This window comes from Dipodomys spectabilis, unplaced genomic scaffold, assembly GCF_019054845.1.
Source record: "Dipodomys spectabilis isolate Male_0828 unplaced genomic scaffold, ASM1905484v1 ptg000137l, whole genome shotgun sequence".
NCBI lineage: Eukaryota > Metazoa > Chordata > Mammalia > Rodentia > Heteromyidae > Dipodomys > Dipodomys spectabilis.
The window spans coordinates 10,520,101-10,543,925 of NW_024870814.1; the positions used below are offsets into that span (position 1 = coordinate 10,520,101).

The following is a 23,825-nucleotide window of genomic DNA, read 5'->3' on the forward strand; positions in this document are numbered from 1 at the left end:
ACTACAAATTTCACAGTTAAATTAGATTCCACAAGCTGGAATAGCAAGCATTGAACCCAATGTTTTCATGTCTCTGTTTCTACAGCAATGATTGAGATTTTTCCTGGCACATAATTAAAACAGCTGCTAGAACATAAACTTCTTGATTAGAGATGAATGGAGATATTAATTTCAGAATTCCATCATCCAGAGATAAGAGATTGGAAATTTCTATTGGTTCTGGTCCCCAAATTTGTGAGATTTGGATAAGGAATCCCTTAAAATGAATACTCCATTCTCCAATATGGAAATACGGAATGAGGAAAAATGAAAAGCAGTAAGAGTAATATCATAATTTCTTCTATTAAAATAATATTCTTAGCTCAGAAAAGAATTGTCCTATGATTCTGACCAAAAGGTAAATTTCTAAGGGGATGTAGATGGGAATCCCTTAATATATAATACAGGATAGAAGGAACACCATTTTTCAAAGACACTGTCTGGAATTAGAAATGTTGAACTTGAATGCAAGGAAAACAACTACAAAGGGTATTAGTATATATCTGATGATGTGCTAGATACCATGGCAGACATTTTCTGCCAATAATCTCTTTTCATTCTCACAACAAGACTATATATCTATTCCCATAATATGCCCAATTTATTCAACTTCTATTAAAAAAATAATAAGTAGGAGATTCAGGTTCTGAATGAAGATTGGGCTGGATTACAATGTCTGAACTCTTTCCAAATATACTATTAGTTCCAACACACACACACACACACACACACACACACACACACACACACACACACACACAAATAGATTGCTACCTGAAAGAACTAGTCCTTTGGTATTCAAGTACAATTATTTCCTGAAATGCAAAGAGAAGTAAAGAAAGATCAATAGTCAATGTTGGCTCAAATACATTCAACTATATTCTAGGGTTATTCTCTAAATGAAAAATTTGAGAGTTGAGCCATAGTTACTATCCTAGCCTGTGGAACATTTATTAGCTGTCAGTGCTATCACTCTAGAAGCCTTCTGTTTTGTTTTGTTTTGTTCCAGAGTAATTGCCCCTCCTATGGTTTCCTGAAGAGTTGATTGATTGAAATTCCTATGAGACTGAGGGGCACAGGAAAGGATTTAAATTTATTTAAATCAGCAGTCAGATACATGAGCAAAGGTAAATCCAGGTTACTTGCAAAGGTGCTTAGAGCAAGTGAGGATGTAATTACCTCACTACTGGCTCTCTCTGCATGACAGAGGATCACATGATGAGACATTCTAAACTTTAACACAGCTAAGGCCTATGAATGCACCAAATAATCTCATTTCTATTAATGTCATTGTCCACCACTCAACATGGAAACTTTAGAATCTAGTTCTCTGTATTAAAACAGTTGGTACTTATTAACTTGCCTGCCTTCAATTTAGCTGAATTAATAGTAAATGATGCCAAAACTCACAATCTTCAGAGGAAATATTTTTCTTTTTTATTAGAAGAGGCATCTGTGCTGGGAAAAACAGTGGGATAAACTGGAGTGATAGTACAGTGCTAATCCTTGCCACTGCTACAAATCAAAAACATCATTCCAATAAATTTCAGAACTTGGCTTCCTCTACGAAGTACCCTTAGCAGGAAGAGGCACCAGGAGGAGCAGCTGGGGTAGCTGAGCTTCACACTTCTCCTTCCCTGAGAGGTTTATGCTATGACTTGTATCGCTGTGGGAGGGTAACTAGTACTTTGTTGACAGTAATAAGTGGCAACATCTTCAGGTTGCAGGCTGCTGATGGTGAGAGTGAACTCTGTCCCATACCCACTGCTACTGAGGGTGGAACCCCAGGTTGCAAATTTGATACATAACTGATCAGGAGCTTAGGCGCTTCCCCTGGTTTCTGCTGGTACCAGTGTAAATTGTCATAATTATTCTCACTGGCTTGGCAAGTGATTGTGACTTTGTCTCCTGGAGAAACAGACAGTGAAGGTGGAGACTGGGTCATCTGGATGTCACATCTGGCTCCTGGTAGAGAAACACAAAACAAAATCACCATAGTATTAATCATAATACAAGAAGACTTCCATGAAGTGCTAAGCAGCATTGATCACACTGGACTGAATAGATCTCCAGGCTGACCCTCCCTACCTTGGAGACAGAGCAGCAGGAACCCCAGGAGCTCAGCAGGGGCTGCCATGGCTTTACTGTGTGTTGAATGAGGCTGACTCCTGCACAGGTTGAGACCAGCTATTAGAAATGCTCAGGCAGTGGGCTGTGCTCTTGGCAGATGCAAATCAGCAGGGTCTTAGCACAGCTGCAGGGATGGGCACAGGCACAGAGCTGGATCATCACAGTAACTCTGCACAGATTCAATGACCCAACAAGTCCCAGTCAGACCTATCAAAAGAAAATCTGATCATAGCTAAAGCCATAAGTATAAGGCTGAGAATGAAGAACTTATTAGGATGGGGCTTCAACTTAGACACAATAGAAGAGACTCAAGCTCATTCTGTAGTCCTACTTTGAATATACATAGATGCAATTCTGTTTGTTGGTGTATGTGATATTACATTTAGATATATTGAGTTGGTATACTAAAATCTGGGCTGGTTATACAACTCCACAGAATCCTTCCTACTCCAAACCCTTTAGACTCATGAATTCCCAAATCCACCCCTATGCTCCTGCTGCTGAAACAGAGACCTTCACATTCTGAAGATACACAATGGCATGAATAGGTCTGGAGAAAGTGAAACAGGAGCCCAGGAGAAACACTGGATCTTACCCTCCAATATGAAGAAGCTTTGTGTCTAGTACTTACCATGGACAGCTCCTCTCCTAGTGACTTTTATCACCCAGGGCAGCATACATGTTTAGTGGCTTTGTGGACACAGGCCAAAACACTCCACAACCCACTGACAGCCTGAGCTCTGACCAGGGGTGATGGCTTTGTCTGGTAAGCTCCATATGGTATAGCAGAGCAAATGCCCAGTGGTCCTAGGTCAGAGCAAAGCAGAAGAATTTTCCCTGCAGAGAAAATGTTTTTCTTACTAGTTCAGATTTTGTGCTCTATAAGGAGATGCTCTATTGATCCTTTAAGGTCTGTGGACAGAATTCCTTTGTTTCTTAATTCTAATTCTGTGTTAATTTCCCTTGAAGGAGACAATATTAAGAAAAACAAGAGGCTGTTTCACAGTTAGACTATAGGAAGAGAAGTGAAAATTGGAAAAGAGTAGTCATAAACTCTAAGAGGTTATTTAGACTTATCTGGACATTAACACAGTATGACTGAGTTGCCAGGAAGGACATAAATAACTATGGTGAGTGACCTTAATAGGAATAACTTACAGAGCACTGGATGACTACTGATGACCCTAAGCACCCAAAGACACTAAAATCCCTTAACTGTGCCTACCAAGTTCTGAGCTCTTATTTTATTTGTATGTAACCCAATAATATAAACCTGGTCCTACACTTCCATCTAGTGGCAAAACAGCACACAGGCTCAAATGATATGATATGAGAAAAAACACCCTGGAAAAGGTATCCCTTAATGAGACTGTCTCTGCTTTTATCATGAAATCTGCTTTCTCAGCTAGCTGCTCACCTACAGGAAGGAGGGCTTGCTCTGCTACAGTCTGACATGCAGAACATCTCTATGACAGCAAAATAGAATTACTTGGGACTAGTTTCAGAGGATGCATCTTTATATGCTAGCAGAAGAAACAATAGTGCAGCACCAACTCATACTTAGAAGTCTGAAGGCTGGGAAGGAGTGGGCTATTACAACATAATGATGGCAGAAAGGACTCAGGTTCCTTCAGTATGTCTACTTTACCATAATCAGGAAGACTATTCAATCCCAGGCTTAGTGTTTCATGGTGTCAAGAACTTGTGCCAAATTCTCTTATAAAAATTCCAAAAAGAATTTGAAGGAAAGCTCTTAGATTTCCAGTTTATAGAGGAACACAATCTTTTAAAAGAACTGACAAAATTTCCTGACACAAATACACACACACACACACACACACACACACACACACACAAACACACACACACACACACACACAACATACTTGTAACATCTCATTTCTGAGCTGATATTCCCCTAATCTCTAATTTTGTCCTGGGTAGGGAGACACTGGCTTAATGTTGCCATGTACAGCAGGGAAGACCTGTGAAATACAGAGCAAGACACTCATTCTTACTTTGCGGTTATAAGATAGGCAGCTCTTTTGTTTATTTTGGACTTTGTTTGCCATCTGATAGTCTTTCTCTCACACAGAAGCTTATACAATGCCAGATGTTAGATTTCAGTAGTTGATAAACTCCACTTTTACTCTTGATGCTTTTCTTCCATCACTGTTTATTGTTGATCCTTTTCATTTGTTGATAGAATGGAATCTGTAAGGAATATAAAACAATTCCCCATATAAGATGATGCTAAATGAAATGAACCCCAAATAGGGACAAAAGACGTTTTTTCTTTGTTGCTGTTGTTTTTAATGTACCATGTGAATTTTTTGTTTCTTTTGTATGTTCTTCCCCCTGGTATAACCCCTGTTTTCACTGTATTTGATTCTGGTGCGCTACATCTTATATATATACATTTTTCTAGTTTGGGGAGGGAAGGGAAATAACAAAAGGCAGAAATAAGGTTATGGGTTAACCCATTGTAACAATGAGATGTACAAGACACTATGTTGAAAACAAACTTTACAACTTCGGGTATGAGGGCAGGAAGGAGTTGGGGAGGTAGGGAGGGAAGGAAGAGTAGGGAAAAACAAAGGAGGGGGTAACAATGCTCTATAGGAAATGTACTCATTACATTACCTTACTAATGTAACTGAAACCCCTCTGTATAGTATCTCTACAATAAAATTCCCCTTCCCAGTCATTCAGACATCTATTTCAAGATTAAATTCTAATAGGCAACCTTAAATTCAGAAAAGATGTTAGTCACAAGACACTTATGAATGGGCTATTAAGATATATTTGAAATGTTAGTAATGTGGTTTTAGAGAATGTTCCTGGAGGAACTCTAGGGTATAGGATCAGGGTGGGATGAAAGATGAGGTCTCCTGATCTAGAGCTCTCCTGTCTCACAAGCCTGTGAGAGCTGATTCAGACAGGCATAGCTGCTGGGTCAGTTGTCACGTGAAAGCACTTAAGTTAACCAGGCATGTGAATCAATGACCACAGATGTTGTGCTGTGAGGTGTAACGCTGTGAATGATCACATTCCTCTTTTAGGTCCATATCTGCAACACTGACGTGAAATGATGACAAGATTTGGCTCCTTGATTTCTAATTGAGGCACTTTTTCTGTTTTCAAATAGGGTAGAACTAGAGCTCATGTGCTATCTTATCCTTCCTTTGCTTGAAAGTGTTTTAATAGGTCCCCATTCATATAGGAAAACTGCCATATGTTGAATTACTATTTTGCTGTTGCCAAGATCCTCTCCACAAAAAATCGTTTTCATAGGATCATTAAACTAGGAAAAAGGAACTTTAATTGTACTTGTTATGGAATATATTAGTATGGAAAATTTTGAATTCATGATTATTTTCTCAAATAAAAGCATTTTGTTTAGTCTAGCTTTTCTCATTACGTCTATGATAGCATAATTAATATATGTTTCTGAATCACCAAAATTCTACAGTGATTTTTGTGTTTTCTATATTGAACTATGGTCTCACTCTGAACTCTGATTGTTTTGCATTTTATATGCTGAGATTGAGTCATTCTGATACCAGTTTGCTTCCTGGTGCTAGGTTCACAGATATCCACCTCCCAGATTATGACAGTATAGTGAATGGATCTATAGAGTGCATTGAGTGACTCATGAATTACTTTAACATGGAAAGCATTCACTGTCAGTATCCAGTATGGTAAAATGTGCTTTGACCTTCATCACAATTTTGGATTTTTTTAAAATTTATTTTCAGCATGTATGGGATCATTTTATTTCCATTTATAAACTGATCTTTTCCTTAAGAATTGAAAAAAACAATAAAACTCAAGCTCAACTGTGTAATTGCAAAATTACATTTCTTTTCATATAGATCTGTGATAGACTATAAGTCTAACATGCATGACTCCCAGAATTAGATTACCAGTTCCAGCACACTCCCTCTCCCTCACCTTACACATGCACACACAAAGACATCACAAACCGAGACAGTCACACATTAAAAAAAGGAAGGAAGAAGGAAAGATAGGAACAGAAGGAAATGGAAGGGAAATGATATTGGTTTATATTAAACTGTTTTTAATGAGATTTCTCCAGGATGTATATTTAGTTTCACATTGTATTTTTAATGGTGTTGAATAACAGTTATCCATTTTAACTGTGGATAAACTGTAAGTAATTAAAACTGAGTATTCATTTCCATGTCCTTCTTAGCTTCTCCTTTAGGATCATGCTCCCCTATGTTTGCCGTTGGACTGTAAAGGAATACATAGTAAGTAAAAGCAGAAGGCAATAGTAGAGGAAAAAAGAAGTTTCTTCATATTACCAAGTGATATACTGTACCACTAGAGACCACAATGCTAAATCACAAGTGATCAGTCAAACTGCTCCAGTATTCTTGCCACAAATTCAGCCTCAATTGTTACACTTACACTGTACAAACAAAATAGAGAAACTGAGGATGAGGTTTCCAGTCAGCTCTCCAAGCCTCAAGTCTCACTGCTCCATTCCCCTAAAGGTGTAGCCATAATGAAGATGCTGTGCCACCCCAGGAGATAGGTACAAACTGGGTGTCTCATGGCTTCTTACTAATTTGGACACATGAATTCCTTGACATTTTTCTCTGACACAGAACTAGGGAGTATGCCCTGCTTGTTCCACACTGAAGGGACAAGTTTACAGCTGGGCTACCCAAGCAGGCAGTTTCTTATTCAAAACTGTAGCACTGGGACAGTCATTGAGTCCAAAGAGCAGACAGTATTGTGTTCTTTCATGCTCAGAATCAATTCTACAGATAGTTGGTTATGTTTTTCTAACTTGCTGCCACAGAAACTGTCTGGGATCCCAGAGATCATGTTGAAATCCACAGAGAATAGTCTTGCATCTACAAAAATCATTTAAAGAAATTGTTCCATAACTGTGTAGTAGGCACTGACTGGACCTTCAGGAAGTGGAAGCCAGTTCTCCATGGATAGCAGGCAGGCGTTATGGAGTCTAGGTCCTTCCATGATCCCCATGGAGTCTCCAATAATGAGAGGGGAGTGCACGGTTCTGCACAAACACTGTGAGACAGATTGATGATTTTTCATCAGTTACTTATTTACTACCAAATTATTATGGTTGGGCTATTGTTTTTATTTCACACAACAGAATATATAATTTGGGTAGAGAGAATGGGAGAAAAATGAGGGAGAGGGTAACAATGTTTAACAAGAAATGTACACACTACCTTACACATGTAACTGTAAGCCCTCTGTAGATCATGTTGACAATAAAAATAAATTTAAAAAACAAAACACAAAACAAGAAGAGTGGGGATTTTCCAAGGCAAAGGGAACCTCTAAAAATTACCAACCTTACTCCCAGTGTTTGGTTGACAAGTTTCACAGAAGTACAAGTTAATGCTGCTTTTGGAAATTTCCTGTCTAATAGATGGAATCCATAAATGCTCATCCTGGAGGATAAAAACTCCATCACTGACAAATTACACATGAGCAGCAGTGGGGCTACAGAGCATACCTTCACACCTTGGTTTCACTTGTGCAGAAGTCTCTGAATGTCTTAATTCAGGTCTTTCAGAGTGATAGTTAAGCTCTCTCATTGATAGTATAATAATCTACATCTTAAATCAACATGTTTGTGAACCACAGGTGAAATCAGTCACAAACCCATGTCACAATCCTGGCATAGACCCCCCCCACACACACACACAGGATAAAATAATGATCCTATCACTAGTTTAAATGTTTTTTTTTAAATCTATGTACTTTTATTTTGATGTTTAAATCCACATTGATACCATAACTTGCAATCCTTAAGACTACTAACCCCTACCATTTTTTAAATCAGGAGAACAAACATAATTTGTGTCCTGTTGGATAATCAAAAGAAAGAAAAATATGATGTTTAAAAATCTTTTTCTTCTACCAAAACCTTGCAGTAACTTTCTAAGCCTGGATTCCTGTTAGAAGCACTCTCAGCAGAGGAAAGCACCAAGAGAAGCAGCTGTGGGGGCAGCCCAGGCTCTCACTTCTGCTTCCCTAGGAGTTCTATGTTATGGCTTGTATCACTGTGGGAGGAGCAATGTAACCTTGTTGACAGTAATAAGTGGCAACATCTTCAGGCTTCAGGTTGCTGATGGTGAGAGTAAACTCTGTCCCATATCTATCACCACTCAACCTTGATGGAACTCCAGACAACAAAGTATCTGCAGCATAGATCAGGAGTTTTGGAGCTTTCTCTGGTTTCTGCTGGTACAAAACTAAACTGTAACCAATTCTCTCACTAGCCCTGCAAGTGAAGGTGGTGGTGTCTCCTAGAGACAGCAACAGTGAGGATAGAGACTGGGCCATCTGGATTTCACACCTGGCTCCTGTATGGAAACATGAAAACAAACATCCACACTATTAATCAAGTTATCAGAGGGCATCCTGAAGAGTAAAGAATCCTGGATAACACTGGGCTGTGTTAAAGCCCAGCATTGTTCTTCCTTACCTGGGATCCTGAGCAGCTGAGCCCCAAGAGCTGAGCAGGGGCCCTCATGTCCATGCTCTGTGCTGACTGAGATTGACTGCTGCACACAGTGTGAACAGACTATTATGAAGTCCTGAGGGCTGTGGGCTGTGCCCTGGGCACATGCAAATCACTATGGGTTAGACAGAGCTAGAAGAGCTGCAGGCTTCTGAATGTCAATAACTCAGCAAGAGCAGTTTCCTAAGGTGTTCACGACCTTGCCACAGCAGGATACATTTGTCTCTAGAAAATGTGTTTGTCTCAGGAGGCCAAACAGAGACAAAGTTGACTGCTCTGTTAACTGTAGATCTGTGTTTCTTTCTGTCTTAGGACATTCTATTATTTCAAAGATTTTATCTAAGATACTCTATTGCAGAATCACATGTTCAGAAACCACAAGAAATTAAGGAGTTCGTAACATTTGCTACATGTGGATAATATTAAAGACAAAGAGATTTCTACTTTTATATGAGTCCTTAAAATCCTTTATGTGGTATATCATCATTATTAGCAGCCAGTGATAGAATGGGTTGTAAAGAGATAAAGACATACATGCCAGTATGCATACATAGGGATGATATATGATCAAGTGGAACATGAGGAAAAACTATGTAGTCTGTCACCTATCTATATACAAATATACAGAAATATATAGACTTATACTAAAACTAAAACGAAGGAAATGTGAAAATACAGCACATAAAAAGATGATAATGCACATTGAATAACTTTTTAACTCAATAGGAAAATCCAGAAGAAATGGAAGAATTTTTAGGTTCATTTGAAATAATTAACACCTATACCCCTCACAATTCTAGCAGAGGCTCACAATAAGACCATAGGTATGTTTATATGGACATATAAAATGATGCTGATCAAAATGATCTCTATAATGTGGAAGACAAGAGTATTTGTTTTGTTGTTTTGTTTCTTTGTTTTATAGTGCTCTGTAATTAGTTCTTTTTTTGATGGTTATGGGGCTTGAATTCAGCCTGGGCACTGTGCAGTTTTATTGGTGGTTAATTGGAGCCAAGAATCTCATGGACTTAAGTTCAAGGTATATTTTAGATATGAGACCCTTGTCTGTTGTATGGTTAGTGAAGATCTTCTCCCAATCCGTGAGCTTTCTATTGGTCTTGCTAGCTATGTCCTTTGCCATGCAGAAGCTCTGCAGCTTCATGCAATCCCATTTGTCCAACCTTTCTTTGATTTGTTGTGTTTCTGTGTCTGTATTAAGAAAATTTTGGCCTGTGCCAAGAAGACCTAGGGTTTCTCCTATTCCATCCTGCAATGTTTTCAGAGTGTCTGCTTTGACTCCGAAGTCTTTGATCCATTTGGGGTTGATTTTGGTGCAGGGTGATATATAAGGATATAGCTTTAGTTTTCTACAAGTAGTTAACCAATTTTGCCAGCACCATTTACTGAAGAGGCTGTCATTCTTCCATTCTATTTTTTTAGCTCCCTTATCGAGAATTAGATGGCTATAGGTCTTTAGGTTCATTTCTGGGTTTTCGACTCTATTCCATTGGTCCGGGGGTTTGTTCTTGTGCCAGTTCCAAGCGGTTTTGATTACTATGGCTTTGTAGTAAAGTTTGAAATTTGGTATTGATATTCTTCCAGCACTATTCTTTCTTTTAAGGATGACTTTTGCTATTCGGGGTCATTTATTATTCCATATGAATTTTTGAATTTCCTCTTATATTTCCTTGAAGAATGAGGGTGGCACAGCCTGAAATTTTCTTAATAGAGACCCAGAAACACAAGAAATCAAAGAAAGGTTGGACAAATGGGATTGCATGAAGTTGCAGAGCTTCTATATGACAAAGGACATAGTTCCCAAGATCATTAGAAAACCCACGGACTGGGAGAAGATCTTCACTAGCCATACAACAGACAACGGTCTCATATGTAAAATATACCTGGAACTTAAAAAGTTAAATCCCCCAAAACAAATCTTGAAAGAAACAACTGCCCAATAAATAAGTGGGCTAAAGACTTAAAGAGAAACTTCTCTGAAGAGGAAAGAAGGATGACCAGTAGACACATGTTGAAATGCTCAACCTCTCTAACCATAAAAGAAATGCAAATCAAAACAACATTGAGATATCACCTCACCCCAGTTAGAGTGGCTATAATCAAGAACTCTAATAACAACAGATGGTGGAGGGAATGTGGACAGAAGGGAACCTTACTGCATTGTTGGTAGGAGTGTAAACTTTTTCAACCACTCTGGAAAGCAGTATGGAGGTTCCTCAAAAGACTCCACATAGAGCTCCCCTAAGACCCAGCAATTCCACTTTGGGGCATTTAACCAAATGATCACAAACAAGACCACACTAAAGCTACCAGCAAGACTATGTTTATTGCAGCACTATTTACTATTGCTAAGATATGGAACCAACCCAGATGCCCCTCAGTAGATGAATGGATCAAGAAAATGTGGTAAATATACAAAATGGAATTCTATGCCTCTATCAGAAAGAATGACATTGCCCCATTTGTTAGGAAATGGAAAGACTTGGAAAAATTATAGTAAGTGAAGTAAGCCAGGCCCAAAGAAACATATGTCCCATGGTTTCCCTTATTTGCAATAACAAGTAAATGTCTGAGTCCACCAGAAAAGGTCAGATAAGTTGATGTTAGGGAAATGAATCCCAAGATAAGTATTCAAATGTTTTGTGTTTGTTTTTTTTTTTCCTTTCTTGCAATTGTTTCTAACATATTTATAAGATGATTTCTTTGTTGCTTTGTATGTCCCTCCCCATGGTATAACCCCTGCTTTCAATGTATTTGATGTTGGTATAATTTGTGAAGAGGAAGGGAACAAACAAATCGTTTAAAATACAGGTGGACCCATTGCAACAATGAGATGTACAAGTTGTTATGTTACAACTTTGGTGGAAGGTGGGGGAAGGGTTAGGTGGTGGTGAGAGGGGTGTTTGGGAAGGGATGTGAAGGGGAAACAAAGAGGAGGCAACAATGCCTGATAAGAAATGTAATCTTTTCTTGCCCATGTAATTCTAACTCCTCTGTATGGTATTCTCACAATAAAAAAATAAAATAAAATAAAGTAAAATTTAAAAAAAGAATCCTGGTGAAAGTGTCATCTTAGTCAAGTATGATTACACTTTAGAAGTAAAATAGGAAATAGAAACTTTCACATGGGGGACATGACCCCTCTAAAAGCATGGTCCCAGCTGCCTATGTACCATGAAAGCCTAGAATAGAGCTCCTCTGTTTCTAGCTGTTATTTATAAAGGTCCAGTATTTCCCATGCTTTCCCAGGGTTTAGAAGGTCAAGATTTGGATATTTCTCCCTGTGTGTATTGTTTGTCAACTAGTGGCAACTTTGTGACAAATCAACAGGTAAGCTTTTGATTTGGAGTTTTGGCTTGGCTATATTATATTAAATGATTACCTCAAAGAGTTCTGCAAGAAAGTCCCAGTATTTTCCTATGTGAAATTATGCTATTTTATTTATTTTACCACTTGCTTAATTGTAATTTATGTATATTAATAACATGCAGTGATTTCTTGATAATTCTCTACCTGAATGCAGTGTACTTTGAAATTTTTCACTATCCACTTTATATTTCCATTGTCTTTTCCTGTTTAACACATATCATTTTTCTGATGGTAGGTAATAGACTCCATTATTCAAAAGTGTATGTGTGTATGTATTACTGATTTTTATTGTCACTACTACTTAATTATTATTATTATACCATCATCATCACCATCATCATCATCATAATTTAGGTGGGTCTTTGGACAATTTGCTTTGGGATCCCTACCTATATCACTCAACATGATCTCTAGTTCCATTCATTTTTCAGCATATTATAGATTTCCTTCCCCTCTGTTCTTGCCGCTGATCTAGGGAATTACCAGCCTCAGGATTTTACTAAAATACCTTCTTTGTCCATCATAGTGCTTGAACCCTGAGCTATTTTGCTCAAGGTTAGCACTCTACCTCATTGAGCCCCAGCTCCACTTCTGGTTTTCTGGTAGTTAACTGGAAATAAGTGTCTCAAAGACTTTCCTGCCCAAGCTGGCTTTGAACTGAGATGCTGAGATCTCAGCTTCATAAGTAGTTAGGATTGAGCCACCAGTACCCAGTATGAGGCACCAGTACCCAGCAAGACCTCATTTTAAAGAGTGAACTGAGGAGTGCTAATATGTTAAGACAAAGTCAAGCTGAGCCTTCATCTCAGACTTAGAAGGGAAAACACTATGCAAGTCAGGAAGTGCTTGCAGCAGTTTAAGAGGAGGAAAGAGAAGGCAAAGGTCTCTCTTGTGACCAAGTGGAAATCATATCCACCTGAATACCAAATCACAGATGCTCTGAAATACAGACTTGTGTTATTTATAAGACAACAGAAACCTTGTCTGGTTGGTGCCCCTGAGGCTGAGATGGAAGAAAGAATAAATTGAGAGGATTGTCACTGACCACCTGGACCAAACCCCCACTGAATTTCAGAGCCTTGTTCTAGCTGAGAAGCACTATCTGCAGGCAGAGGCCCCAGGAGGAGCAGCTGGGGAAGCCCAGCCTCTCACTTCTGCTTCCGCTGGAGGTTTATGTTATGGCTTGTATCACTGTGGGAGGGTACCTACTACCTTGTTGACAGTAATAAGTTGCAAAGTCTTCAGGCTGAAGGCTGCTGATGGTGAGAGTGTACTCTTCCCCAGATACACTGCCACTGAATCTGGATGGGACCCCGGTTTGCAAGCTGTTTGCCAAATAAATCAAAAGTTTAGGACCTTTCCTTGGTTTCTGCTGATACCAATGTAAATTAGCACCAATGCCCTGACTGGCTCTGCAAGTGATGGAGACTCTGTCTCCTACTGACGCGGACAAGTAGGATGGAGACTGAGTCATTAGGATGTCACATCTGGAACCTGATATTGGAAACAAAAGACAAATATCAACACAATTAATTTTGCTCTGAGACCGTTCATGAAGAATGAGGCAACAATGTTAACACTGGGATGAGTAAATTCCTAGCATCTCCTTCCTTACCTGGGAGCCAGAGCAGCAGGAGCCCCAGGAGCTGAGCAGGGGTCCTCATGTCCATGCTGTATGCTGACTGCAACTGACTCCTGCACAGAGTGTGAGCAGACTATAAATTCTTGGCGCAGTAGACTGTGCTCTAGGCACATGCAAATCCTCAAGCAGTGGGCAGAGCTGCAGGCCTGGCCCAGATGCAGGCTGGCTGAAAGGCCTGTCAAAGCCCAGAACTAAAGTCACCAGGGGTGGAGTCTCTAGAGACCTGCACAGAACAAATTTGTCTTCAGAAAATGTTTTTAAAGGAGGGTGTGACAATGATCAATAGAAAATAGACTCATTACCTTACTCATGTAACTGTAACTCCTCTGTACAATAGCTTTACAATAAAATATATATTAAAAGAAAATGAAGGGACAGTGTTACTGGAAAAGAAGGGGACCTTTGTGGAATGGTGGCCCTTAGTCTCCATCCCCCTGACCCAACCCAGACAACTTCTTTTTTCTTACTGAAGAAACAACCACTGACCTCCCCATTGACTCATCCGATACCAGTTCCCAATGTATCTACCTCTTTGTTCTTTGTGAGCATTAAACCTGACTCCTGATGGCAATGAGTCTGAAGCTTCCTCTCTCCACCTAGTGGAGGAGCCTGACCCATCCTGGCTCAGCTCCCTAACTCCACCTCTGAAATAGGTTATGATCTCTCCTGCCCTAACCCTCGATTTTAACTGCTTGTACAGGATCTGTCTGTCATATTAGTGAAGTGAAACATTTTTAAATGTTAAATAAACTTTAGTGCCTGTAAAAAAATTAAGGAAAGAAAAGAAAATGAAAATCTATGCATTTATACAAAAAAAAGAAAATATTTTTCCTTGGAAACCTAAGGCAGATTGACTCTATTGTTCTCCACTGCTCTTTTTTTTAAAGTGCATTTTAATTTTGATATGATCCATGCTGTTTTTTTTTTCTTTTTTTTTTTTTTCTTCTTTTTGCCCGGTTGGTTGTGGGGCCTGAACTCTGGGCCTGGGAACTGTCCCTCAGCTCTTCAGCTCAAGGCAAGCACTCTACCACTTGAGCCACAGCACCACATTTGGTGCTGGGGAATTGAACCCAGGACCTCATGCATACAAGGCAAGCACTCTACCACGGAGCCACCCTCCCAGGCCCATGCTATGGTTTTCATGACAGCTTTTTATATAATTCAGTCACTCAGAAAAAAATTAAACAGTTTTACAATAAAAATATAGAAGACTGCTGCTTTGTTAGTAGATATTATGATGCCAGATTCCTAGAGTTTTCACTGTTTCCCTGTCCTATCCCAAAGAATAATCATAATCAGTATTACCCAGAAATTGATACGTGATAACACTAATCATAGGTAGGTAGGTAGTTGCCTAGGTAGAAGTAGACAGAAATGTACATCTGTAGGGAAGTAGAAAAAAGAAAAAAAATAGAAATTTAAGGAAAGAATAAAAGCAAGGAAGCAAGGAAGGAACGAAAATCCAGAAAGCTACATAGGTAGCTAGGTGGCTTAAATTTTACTTTGAAAATACTATGCAAAAGCAAAATCATTGCAATAAAAATCATGATCTGCAAGGTATAGACCATCCCCTGGTCTTTGCATTAGTGGCCTGCACACTCCTGATAAATGACTGTTTTTCTTCTCTGGTGAATGTTCTTTCCCAATGCCTCCCTCCAGGAAAGTTCATAGAAGCTCCCCTAAACACCCCTAGCTTCTACTAAGGAAAGAATTTGATGCTATTTCTAGCTTAGTGAGCATTACACATTTCTACACCAGACATTTCCTAAGCTTTTGGGTGTCATGTATCTCCTATCTTTATTATCTGAAGCTGAGGCCCCTCAGAAGCTGAGGTGTTCTCTAAACCATGGACTCATATCTACTTTAGTGTACTCCATTTCACACATCTGTGTGTTCCTACACACAGATAGGTATCGACTAAGTGACGGTGTTTTTAATGACTGAGTTTAGGGATTATGTCTCAAATAGGCATGGAAGGGGTAAAATGCAACATGTGCAAGGATGAAGACTAGGAATTGGAGCTAAAAATATAGAGTGGACATCTTCATACAGTGAGGACAAAGACCCAGACAGTGAAGTTAGAGTAAGTGTGGAGGACTTCGCACATGAGGATCAATCCATACTACACCCAAACAAGAACATAAAGTGAGTGGCCTTTGGGAAAACTTTTGTTTACAATGGGCAGAAAACTCTATGACAATGCATTAAATGGGAGAAGACTAAGAAAAAGAAACATTTGTGTTAGGAGTACTCTGAAATGTAGCTGTGATACAAAACAATGTGTGTTTGTGCTTCCATCCTTTTTCATGACATAAAAGCCTATAAATCCCTTGGAACTTTGGGGAAGGGAGATGAGAGAAAGAAGAGAGAGAGAGAGAGAGAGAGAGAGAGAGAGAGTCAGAGACAGAGACAGAGACAGAGACAGAGACAGAGGGAGATGCCCAAGTCTGGATTTGAATAAAGCCTAAAATCCAATAATCTTTGTTACACGGTGCTTATATATTACATGCCACCCTCTGTAGAACTTCTCTCCATGATGTGAAGCACAGTTAATGTCCAGTGTGGATAGATAACCACTCAGAAGATTGAGATCTGAGGATCATAGTGCAATGCCAGGTCAGACAAAAACCTCTGTGAGACTCTTACCTCCAATTAACCACCAAAAGCCAGCAGTAGAAATGTGGGTCAAGCAGTACAGCTCAGGGACAACATCCAGGCCTTCAGTTCAAAGGCCCAGACAGCACAGAAAATGGAGTAAGAATCTTGAAAGACCAAGTTAGGAACAGCCAGAACAGTATTCATTCATGTGATGTCTGTCAATACATTGAATGGAACGCTCTATGAGATCATTGATTTTCTTTGATGTGCTCAAGATTTCAGGGTTGGTGATAGTCCCTGATACTATTAGTTTATAACAGTAATTTCTTTGTGTTTGGGGTAGCAGTAAATGAACAACTGCCCCAATACATTCTGAGGTCTGTAGCTGTTTTACTTATTACCATCAGGTGGGGCTGTGGAAACTTCAATGTGTCAGTGACAGAGATGTGGGAGGACTTGACATGGGAGAGGAGACTGGTTGACCTGAGGAGCAGTGATAAAGCTCCTGAGCATGTGCTGGCGATTCATAGTCTGCAATAATGCTTGAGCTGATGAAGATGTCAGAAGCCTGATTGATGTCTGGAGCTGCTTGTTTACTCAATAAAATGAATTCAAACATGGATTTATGTAGGGAACTCTGGAGCTGGCCTGTGAGGCCTGGAAAGGGTTAAGAAATTGGAAAGCCATCTCAACAGTAACCAAAAGGCTGAAAGCTTGGCCCTGGAAATATCAAACAGTCAAGGCAAAACAGAGGTTCAAGTTTCTACCCTGTGGCTGCTCGTGCATCCAAAGTTTAAGGCCTTGGAGATAAGATAAAAGTCTATGCTTAATATAATTTTTAAATTATATTAAGTGAAGTAAGTCAGGCCCAAAGAAACATAGGTCCCATGGTTTTCCTTATTTGCAATATCTAGTATATGTCTGAGTCAAGCAGAAAAGGTCAGATAAGTTGATATTAGGGAAATGAACCCTAAGATATGTATTCAAATGTTTTTTTTTCTTTCATGCAATTGTTTCTAACATATTTATAAGATGATTTCTTTGTTGCTTTGTATGTCCCTCCCCCACAGTATAACCCCTGCTTTCACTGTATTTGATGTTGGTGTAATTTATGGAGGGGAAGGGTAAAAACAAATTGTTTAAATAGGGATACAGGTGGACCCATTGCAACAATGAGATGTACAAGTCGTTATGTAGAAACGAACTTTACAACTTTGGTGGGGGGGGAGGGTTGGGGGGGCAGGGGGAAGATGGGAAGGGATGGGAAGGGGAAACAAAGGAGGAGGCTACAATGCTTGATAAGAAATGTACTCCTTATCTTGCCCATGTAATTGTAACCCCTCTGTACAGTATTTTCACAATAAATTTTTTAAAAGTCTATGCTAATGTTGGAGTGCTTATTGCTTCCCTCTGCTTCATAAGATAAGGGACTCCATTATCACTTGAATGCAAATTATGCATAGTGTTATAACTTCAAAGATATTCAAAGCCTAGTATCAATACTGAACTAAATTAAAAGATTTGTTACTGAGATCTCAGCTCTGGATCCCCTGCTGTCTCCTTTTGTAGTTTCTCTCTTTTCTCCTTTCATTGGCCAGGTATCCTGTCATCTTGGTGATCCTGGTTGTAGTTAGCCCCAACATGGGGCTTGAATAACAAGTGAACTGAAGGGTTTGGAAAAGTCAACAGAAGAGCCCTGAGTAGTTTCCTGCACTAGGACCACACTTCAGGATTGCCAGGGTAACAATGGGGCAAGCTAAACGCAAAAGGGCTGAGTATTTTAAGTCAATAAAGACACTGCTGGCAGCCTCAGGAGCAAAAGTAAAGAGAAAAGACTGAGGACTTAGCCTTTTATGTCAAAAAATATTGTCATCGGTTGCCTCCACAAGGAATGCTTCAAATTTGGTGATGGAAGGAGATTGTCAGGCCATTTGAAATGGCTCTTAACCAGGGGGAAATAATCCCATTGGGAGGGAAGGGATGGTAGGGGAAAAGCAAAGGAGGAGATAACAATGCTTGATAGGAAATGTACTCATTACCTTACTCATGTAACTGTAACCCCCTCTGTACAGTATTTTTACAATAAAAAAACATAAAAACTGATTTTTATGCAATAATTACAATGATGTTTCAGCCTTTTCAAACTCCTCCACAATCAGAGTGTAGGTCTGTATTGGAAGCTCCTATGTAGAAAAAGGAAACCTGCTTGAAGTCTAACCAGTATTTGCAATTCAAAATGTCCTGGAATGAGGAAGCCCAAACCTTTAGAAATGAGCATGTCCAGCCCCCATACAAATTGGGGCTGCCCTACTTAGGAGGAAGAGAGGTTGGCTGAACATGGCTCAACAGTTACAGTATGATGATCAAGCTATTAATCAGGAACACAGGGCAAGAGAAAAGATAACACAGCCAGGATAAGTGACTATCTCTTCAGTAGAAATCAGGCATGGAGACCCAGCACCTTATGTTATTTTATAGCCAGGTTGAGACAATCTTCATAAAACTGTACAACAAACTGAGTTAATAGAATTACTTCTCCAAATGCTTGCCTTTGATAATACTAATTCAGAGTGTCAGAATGCTTGGACCTCATCAGGGCCACAAATGCCAACCTTTCAGATTAAAAGGAATTGTTCAGAAAATAAAAACTCCAAGCAAATTCAGATCCTTGTATAAGTTAAATAACCTTCTTGGTATAGGATGGGGGTTGACAGTCCCTTCTATAGATTTCTATTGCATTCATAAAATAAGGCCTTGTGCCTTTCCTTTCTCTATTTCTCTTTCCAGGTCCTGGAGACTGAAGCCCATCTAGGAAATATTTAACAATCAATATGTGTGCTAATGTGTATTGGAATGTGTTCTGTGCTATCTATGTCTTGATTATCTATATACAAATGCTATTGTTAGCAGGAGTTTTGTGTTTTACATTTTGTCTCATAGTTTCTTTGGTGTTGTCTGTTTTTCTAACACTGACCACGTTATATCATATTGGGCAAAATAATGTCATTTGTCAGTGGGATTTATGGCCTATTTTCAATTATAAAACTTAAGTGCCTTAAAACTTTGTGCACAAGTGTGTATGTATGTTTGAACATGTTCAAAATAATCTGATATTTTAATATCAGATAGTATTAGACAGTTACTCTCCTCTATCAAACTAAAGTGCTTCTGTTTCATGTCATAATATTTTTTGTATTGATATTACCTGGAATTGTTTCCCTTTGAACTATTATCTATACTATTGTGAGCAGCGACCATATAAAAAATGTGAATCTTGTGTCAGAGGAATTAAAAGAATAAATTGTAATTACCAAGTGTGGGGCTTGTTAAGAGGCCCTGCTCACAGCTAGTTGGGATTAAAAATAAATAAAAATACAGAGAGAAAAGAAAAAGATAAAAAGGGCAGTGTTAGACTCAAACTACAAAGAAGATCATCATTATATCTGTGTGTCAACAAATGTGTCTGCTCTTATATTAAGAAAAACTATGATTTTTGAGTTTAAAACTTTTCTAAGTGTTAATTCAAAATACAAATTACGGAAAAAAATTGAGGAGACAAGGGAATGTGAAGAAAAAAAGAGAGTAAATGAAAGGCTTTGGAAATAAAAGTGAGGAAACAGAAAAATGATTTCCCTTAGATAAGAAAGGATTTAGAAAGTAAGAATTGTCTTAAATGTTTGTTTCGAAGTGGATAAAGGAAGAAGACTAATGACTGAAGATTTAAGTAACTAGCAGATGGTCAGAATATGTCTTGAATTTATAAGTGAGAATTTGTTGTTAAAGTTTAGTAGTGAATTCAGTACGTAAATAAATGTGATTTAAATAAGTTTAGGATTAATACACTAAAACCAGCATTTCATTCTTTATGTCCACTCATGAAAGTAATAGTACATGTACTATTAAATTTGTCAAGGTTTTAATGGCATTAAACTAGTAACTAAACCAACTTCACTTAAGTGTTTATGTCAAAAATCCTTCAAATGAATACCTCTTAACTAAAATGCTAATTTTTCCTCTAAACTCAGGAATGAGACAAAGATGTCCACTCTCTCCACTTCTCTTTAATTTAGTATTAGAATGCCTAGCTAGAGCAATGAGACAACATGCAAACACAAAGGGGATGCAAATAGGGAAAGACGAAGTAAAATTCTCCCTCTTTGCAGATGACATGATCTTGTATTTAAAGAATCCCATGGACTACACTCCCAAATTACTCAAGCTGATTCAAATCTTTGTCAAAGTAACAGGGTACAAAATTAATTCTCAATAATTAATGGCTTTTTTTGTATGCCAACAATGAGAAAAGCATGGCTGAAATTAAGAAAGCAACTCCAATCATAATAGCCCCCCAAAAAATAAAATACCTCGGAATTAACCAAAGAATTGAAGGACTACTATGATGAAAACTTTAAAAACCTGAAAAAGGAAATCAAAAACAGAACTTAGAAAGTGGAAAAACTTCCCATGCGCCTAGATTACAAGGATCAACATCGTGAAAATGTCAATACTTCCCACGGCTATCTACAAATTCAATAGGATACCTATAAATATTCCAACCTCATTCTTCAAGGAAATAGAAGAGACAATCCAAAATTCATATGGAACAATAAAAGACTCCAAATAGCAAAAATGATCCTTAACAGAAAAAACAGTGCTGGAGGATTATCAAGACCAAATTTCAAACTCTACTACAAAGCCATAGTAATCAAAACAGCTTGGTACTGGCACAAGAACAAACCCCAGGACCAATGGAATAGAGTTGAAAACCCAGAAATGAACCTAAAGGCCTATAACTATCTAATCTTCTATAAGGGAGCTAAAAAAATAGAATAGAAGAAAGACAGCCTCTTCAGTAAATGGTGCTGGCCAAATTGGTTAATCACTTCTAGAAAACTAAAGCTAGAGAGAGTTCCGGGAAGATGGGGGAGGGGAAGCTGGAATCTGAACAAGCTCTCCCATAGAAAGCAGTTTTAGAGTTCTAGTGAACAGCCCTAAGCCAGAGAACCACACCAAGTGTACCATCACAGGACAGAGGTTTAGGCAAGAGAGGGGAAATCAAGGCAAAGAGACACATCTGAGCGCTTGCCAGCAGCCACCGAGGCCGCGGCAGCGGTTGCAGCCGCGACTGCAGGGCACCAAAACTGAGCCACAGAGTCCGGGACGAAGGAGCCAGACGCGGCAGGCGAGAGGATTCTACTCAACACCAGCAAGAACCGACAAGGAGCATACACCTTCATCCTGCAGTTTGCGGACCAGAGATGACCCAGGAACCAAGACTCAGCGTGAGTAGAAGCCCAACTTCCTCACTCCTTCTCAGGGATCAGAGGAGGGAAGGCCACCCCTCCCCCCCAGCACCAGTGATCTCCATCTTGGATACGCAGAGCTGTGAGCTCCAGCTCAGGCCTTGGAATAAAACGAGTCATTTAGCAGATCACAAGAACTTAACGGGGAAGTGACCTGCCAGACTCAGCTCCATCCAGGGAAAAGTCACCCTATCCCCCATTGTGTACACACTTAATCCACAAATTTATTACTCAATTCAAAACCTCTGAGACTTAAATTTTTAATAGCAGTCCTACCTCTTTATACCTATATAACATTTTAAGCATTTTTTTAAGTCTTTCACATCTCCTCTATGTCCCCCCAATCTCTCAATATACTCATGTTCCACTCTAAATAGATTGTTCTTGAATCTCCATAATATCATTAATTTTTACTTGTCTATTTTTTCTGGTCTCTTTTCATTTCCCTTTCCCTTTCTTCTTTTTCCTCTCTCTCTCTACTTGCATCCTACCCAACCTATTTCCTGCTTTGAGATTAGGACTTAGTTAACTCTCCCTGTGCCTCCCCACACCAATCTATTCCTATTTTTTACTCACATCTCTCTCTAACCCTAATAATTTCTGGTTTTCCAAATTCTTCTCTGCGGTTCGAAGCCCATTAACATATAGTTGTTTGATGTTGAATAGATGTATCTGTTGAACTAGATTGTATCTGTAGACTATTGACTGTACAAATTCATACTTTGGTTGATGGTAGACTTAAGATAGTGTTCTAGCACAAAACTGGTGCTATTTTCATCTCAAATGTGCAGAGTAAGCTGGAAAAACACAAGAAAAATGGCAAATCCAGGTATCTCAATTCCCAATCTTGATAATCAGGGGACAGAACAGATATTGAATAATCCAGAGGAGAGTTCCCAAATAGCTCTACAAACACTGCTGGCAAACATGATGAATGAAAGTTTGAAAACATACAAAGGACTCTGTATGAGCGTGATAGGAAGAGAGAGGAGGCAACCCGAAAGTATATATAGGAATATCATAAGCGTGAGGAAGCTACTCAAAAACTGATACAGGATCTGCGTGAGGAGGCTGAGAACACTCAAAGAGAACTGCAGGAATCCCGTGAACGGGAGGAAGCTAATCAAAGAGTAATACAGGAATTGAGAGGGCAGGATGAGAATACACAAAGATCACTAAAGGCATTCATGGAATATATGAACAAAGAGCTGAAGGAAGTCAGGGAGACCACAAAGGGAATGCTGAATGGAACCCAACAGAAGGAATGGGAGTCCAAAGAAACCATAACCAATCAACTAAGTGATTTAAGAATAAACACTGAACATCAAATTAAGGAAATAAAGAAATTCAAACAAGACCTAAAACAGAACTTCAACAAAGAATTTGAAGCCATCAAAGCTGACCAATTAGAAGGAAAAGAGATAAAAAACAAAGTAGAGAGACTTGACAGCAGGTTAGACCATGCAGAAGATTGAATCTCAGGGATTGAAGACAGCCTAGATATTATAGAGAAAGAACATACAAACATCCAAGACAAGTCCAAGAAATATGATAGATCTATCCAACACTTGGAAGACACCATCAGAAAGCCTAATCTAAGGATAATGGGTGTAGAGGAGCACCTAGAAACAGAAGTTAATGGTCTAGGAAATTTGTTTAACAGGATCCTAGCAGAGAACTTCCCAAACATACAAAAAGATAGGCCTATTCAGATACAAGAAGCTTTTAGAACCCCAAATAGACCAGACCAGAATAGGACATCCCACCATCACATTATAATCCACACAGGATCAATTCAGACCAAGGAAAAGATCCTTAAAGCTGTCAGGGAGAAAAGGTTAATCACCTACAATGGGAAACCAATTAGAATCACCTCAGATTTTTCAGCAGAGACAATCAAAGCAAGAAGAGCCTGGAATGATGTATGCCATGCCCTACAAACAAACAACTATCAACCAAGAATACTGTACCCAGCTAAACTCTCCTTCATAACTGAAGGCCAAATAAAAACCTTCCATAGCAAAGAAAAATTGAAACAATACATCACCACCAAACCAGCCCTACAAAAGATAATTAAAGAAGTCCTACACATAGAAAAAACAACAAGACCACAATAAAGGCCAAGAAACCACACTCAAACTGAGAAGCCAAGAACCATAGGAAGAACCCAGTTTTCGCAATCCCCAAGAAGGAA

The 23,825-nt window shown here is 39.0% G+C and overlaps 1 pseudogene and 1 gene segment (V, D, J or C); both read right to left on the reverse strand.

The window, feature by feature from the left end:
- Positions 1 to 23,825, reverse strand: part of LOC122116802 — a 438,425-nt gene that overhangs the window by 400,350 nt on the left and 14,250 nt on the right.
- Positions 1,497 to 4,459, reverse strand: LOC122116694 (annotated as a pseudogene).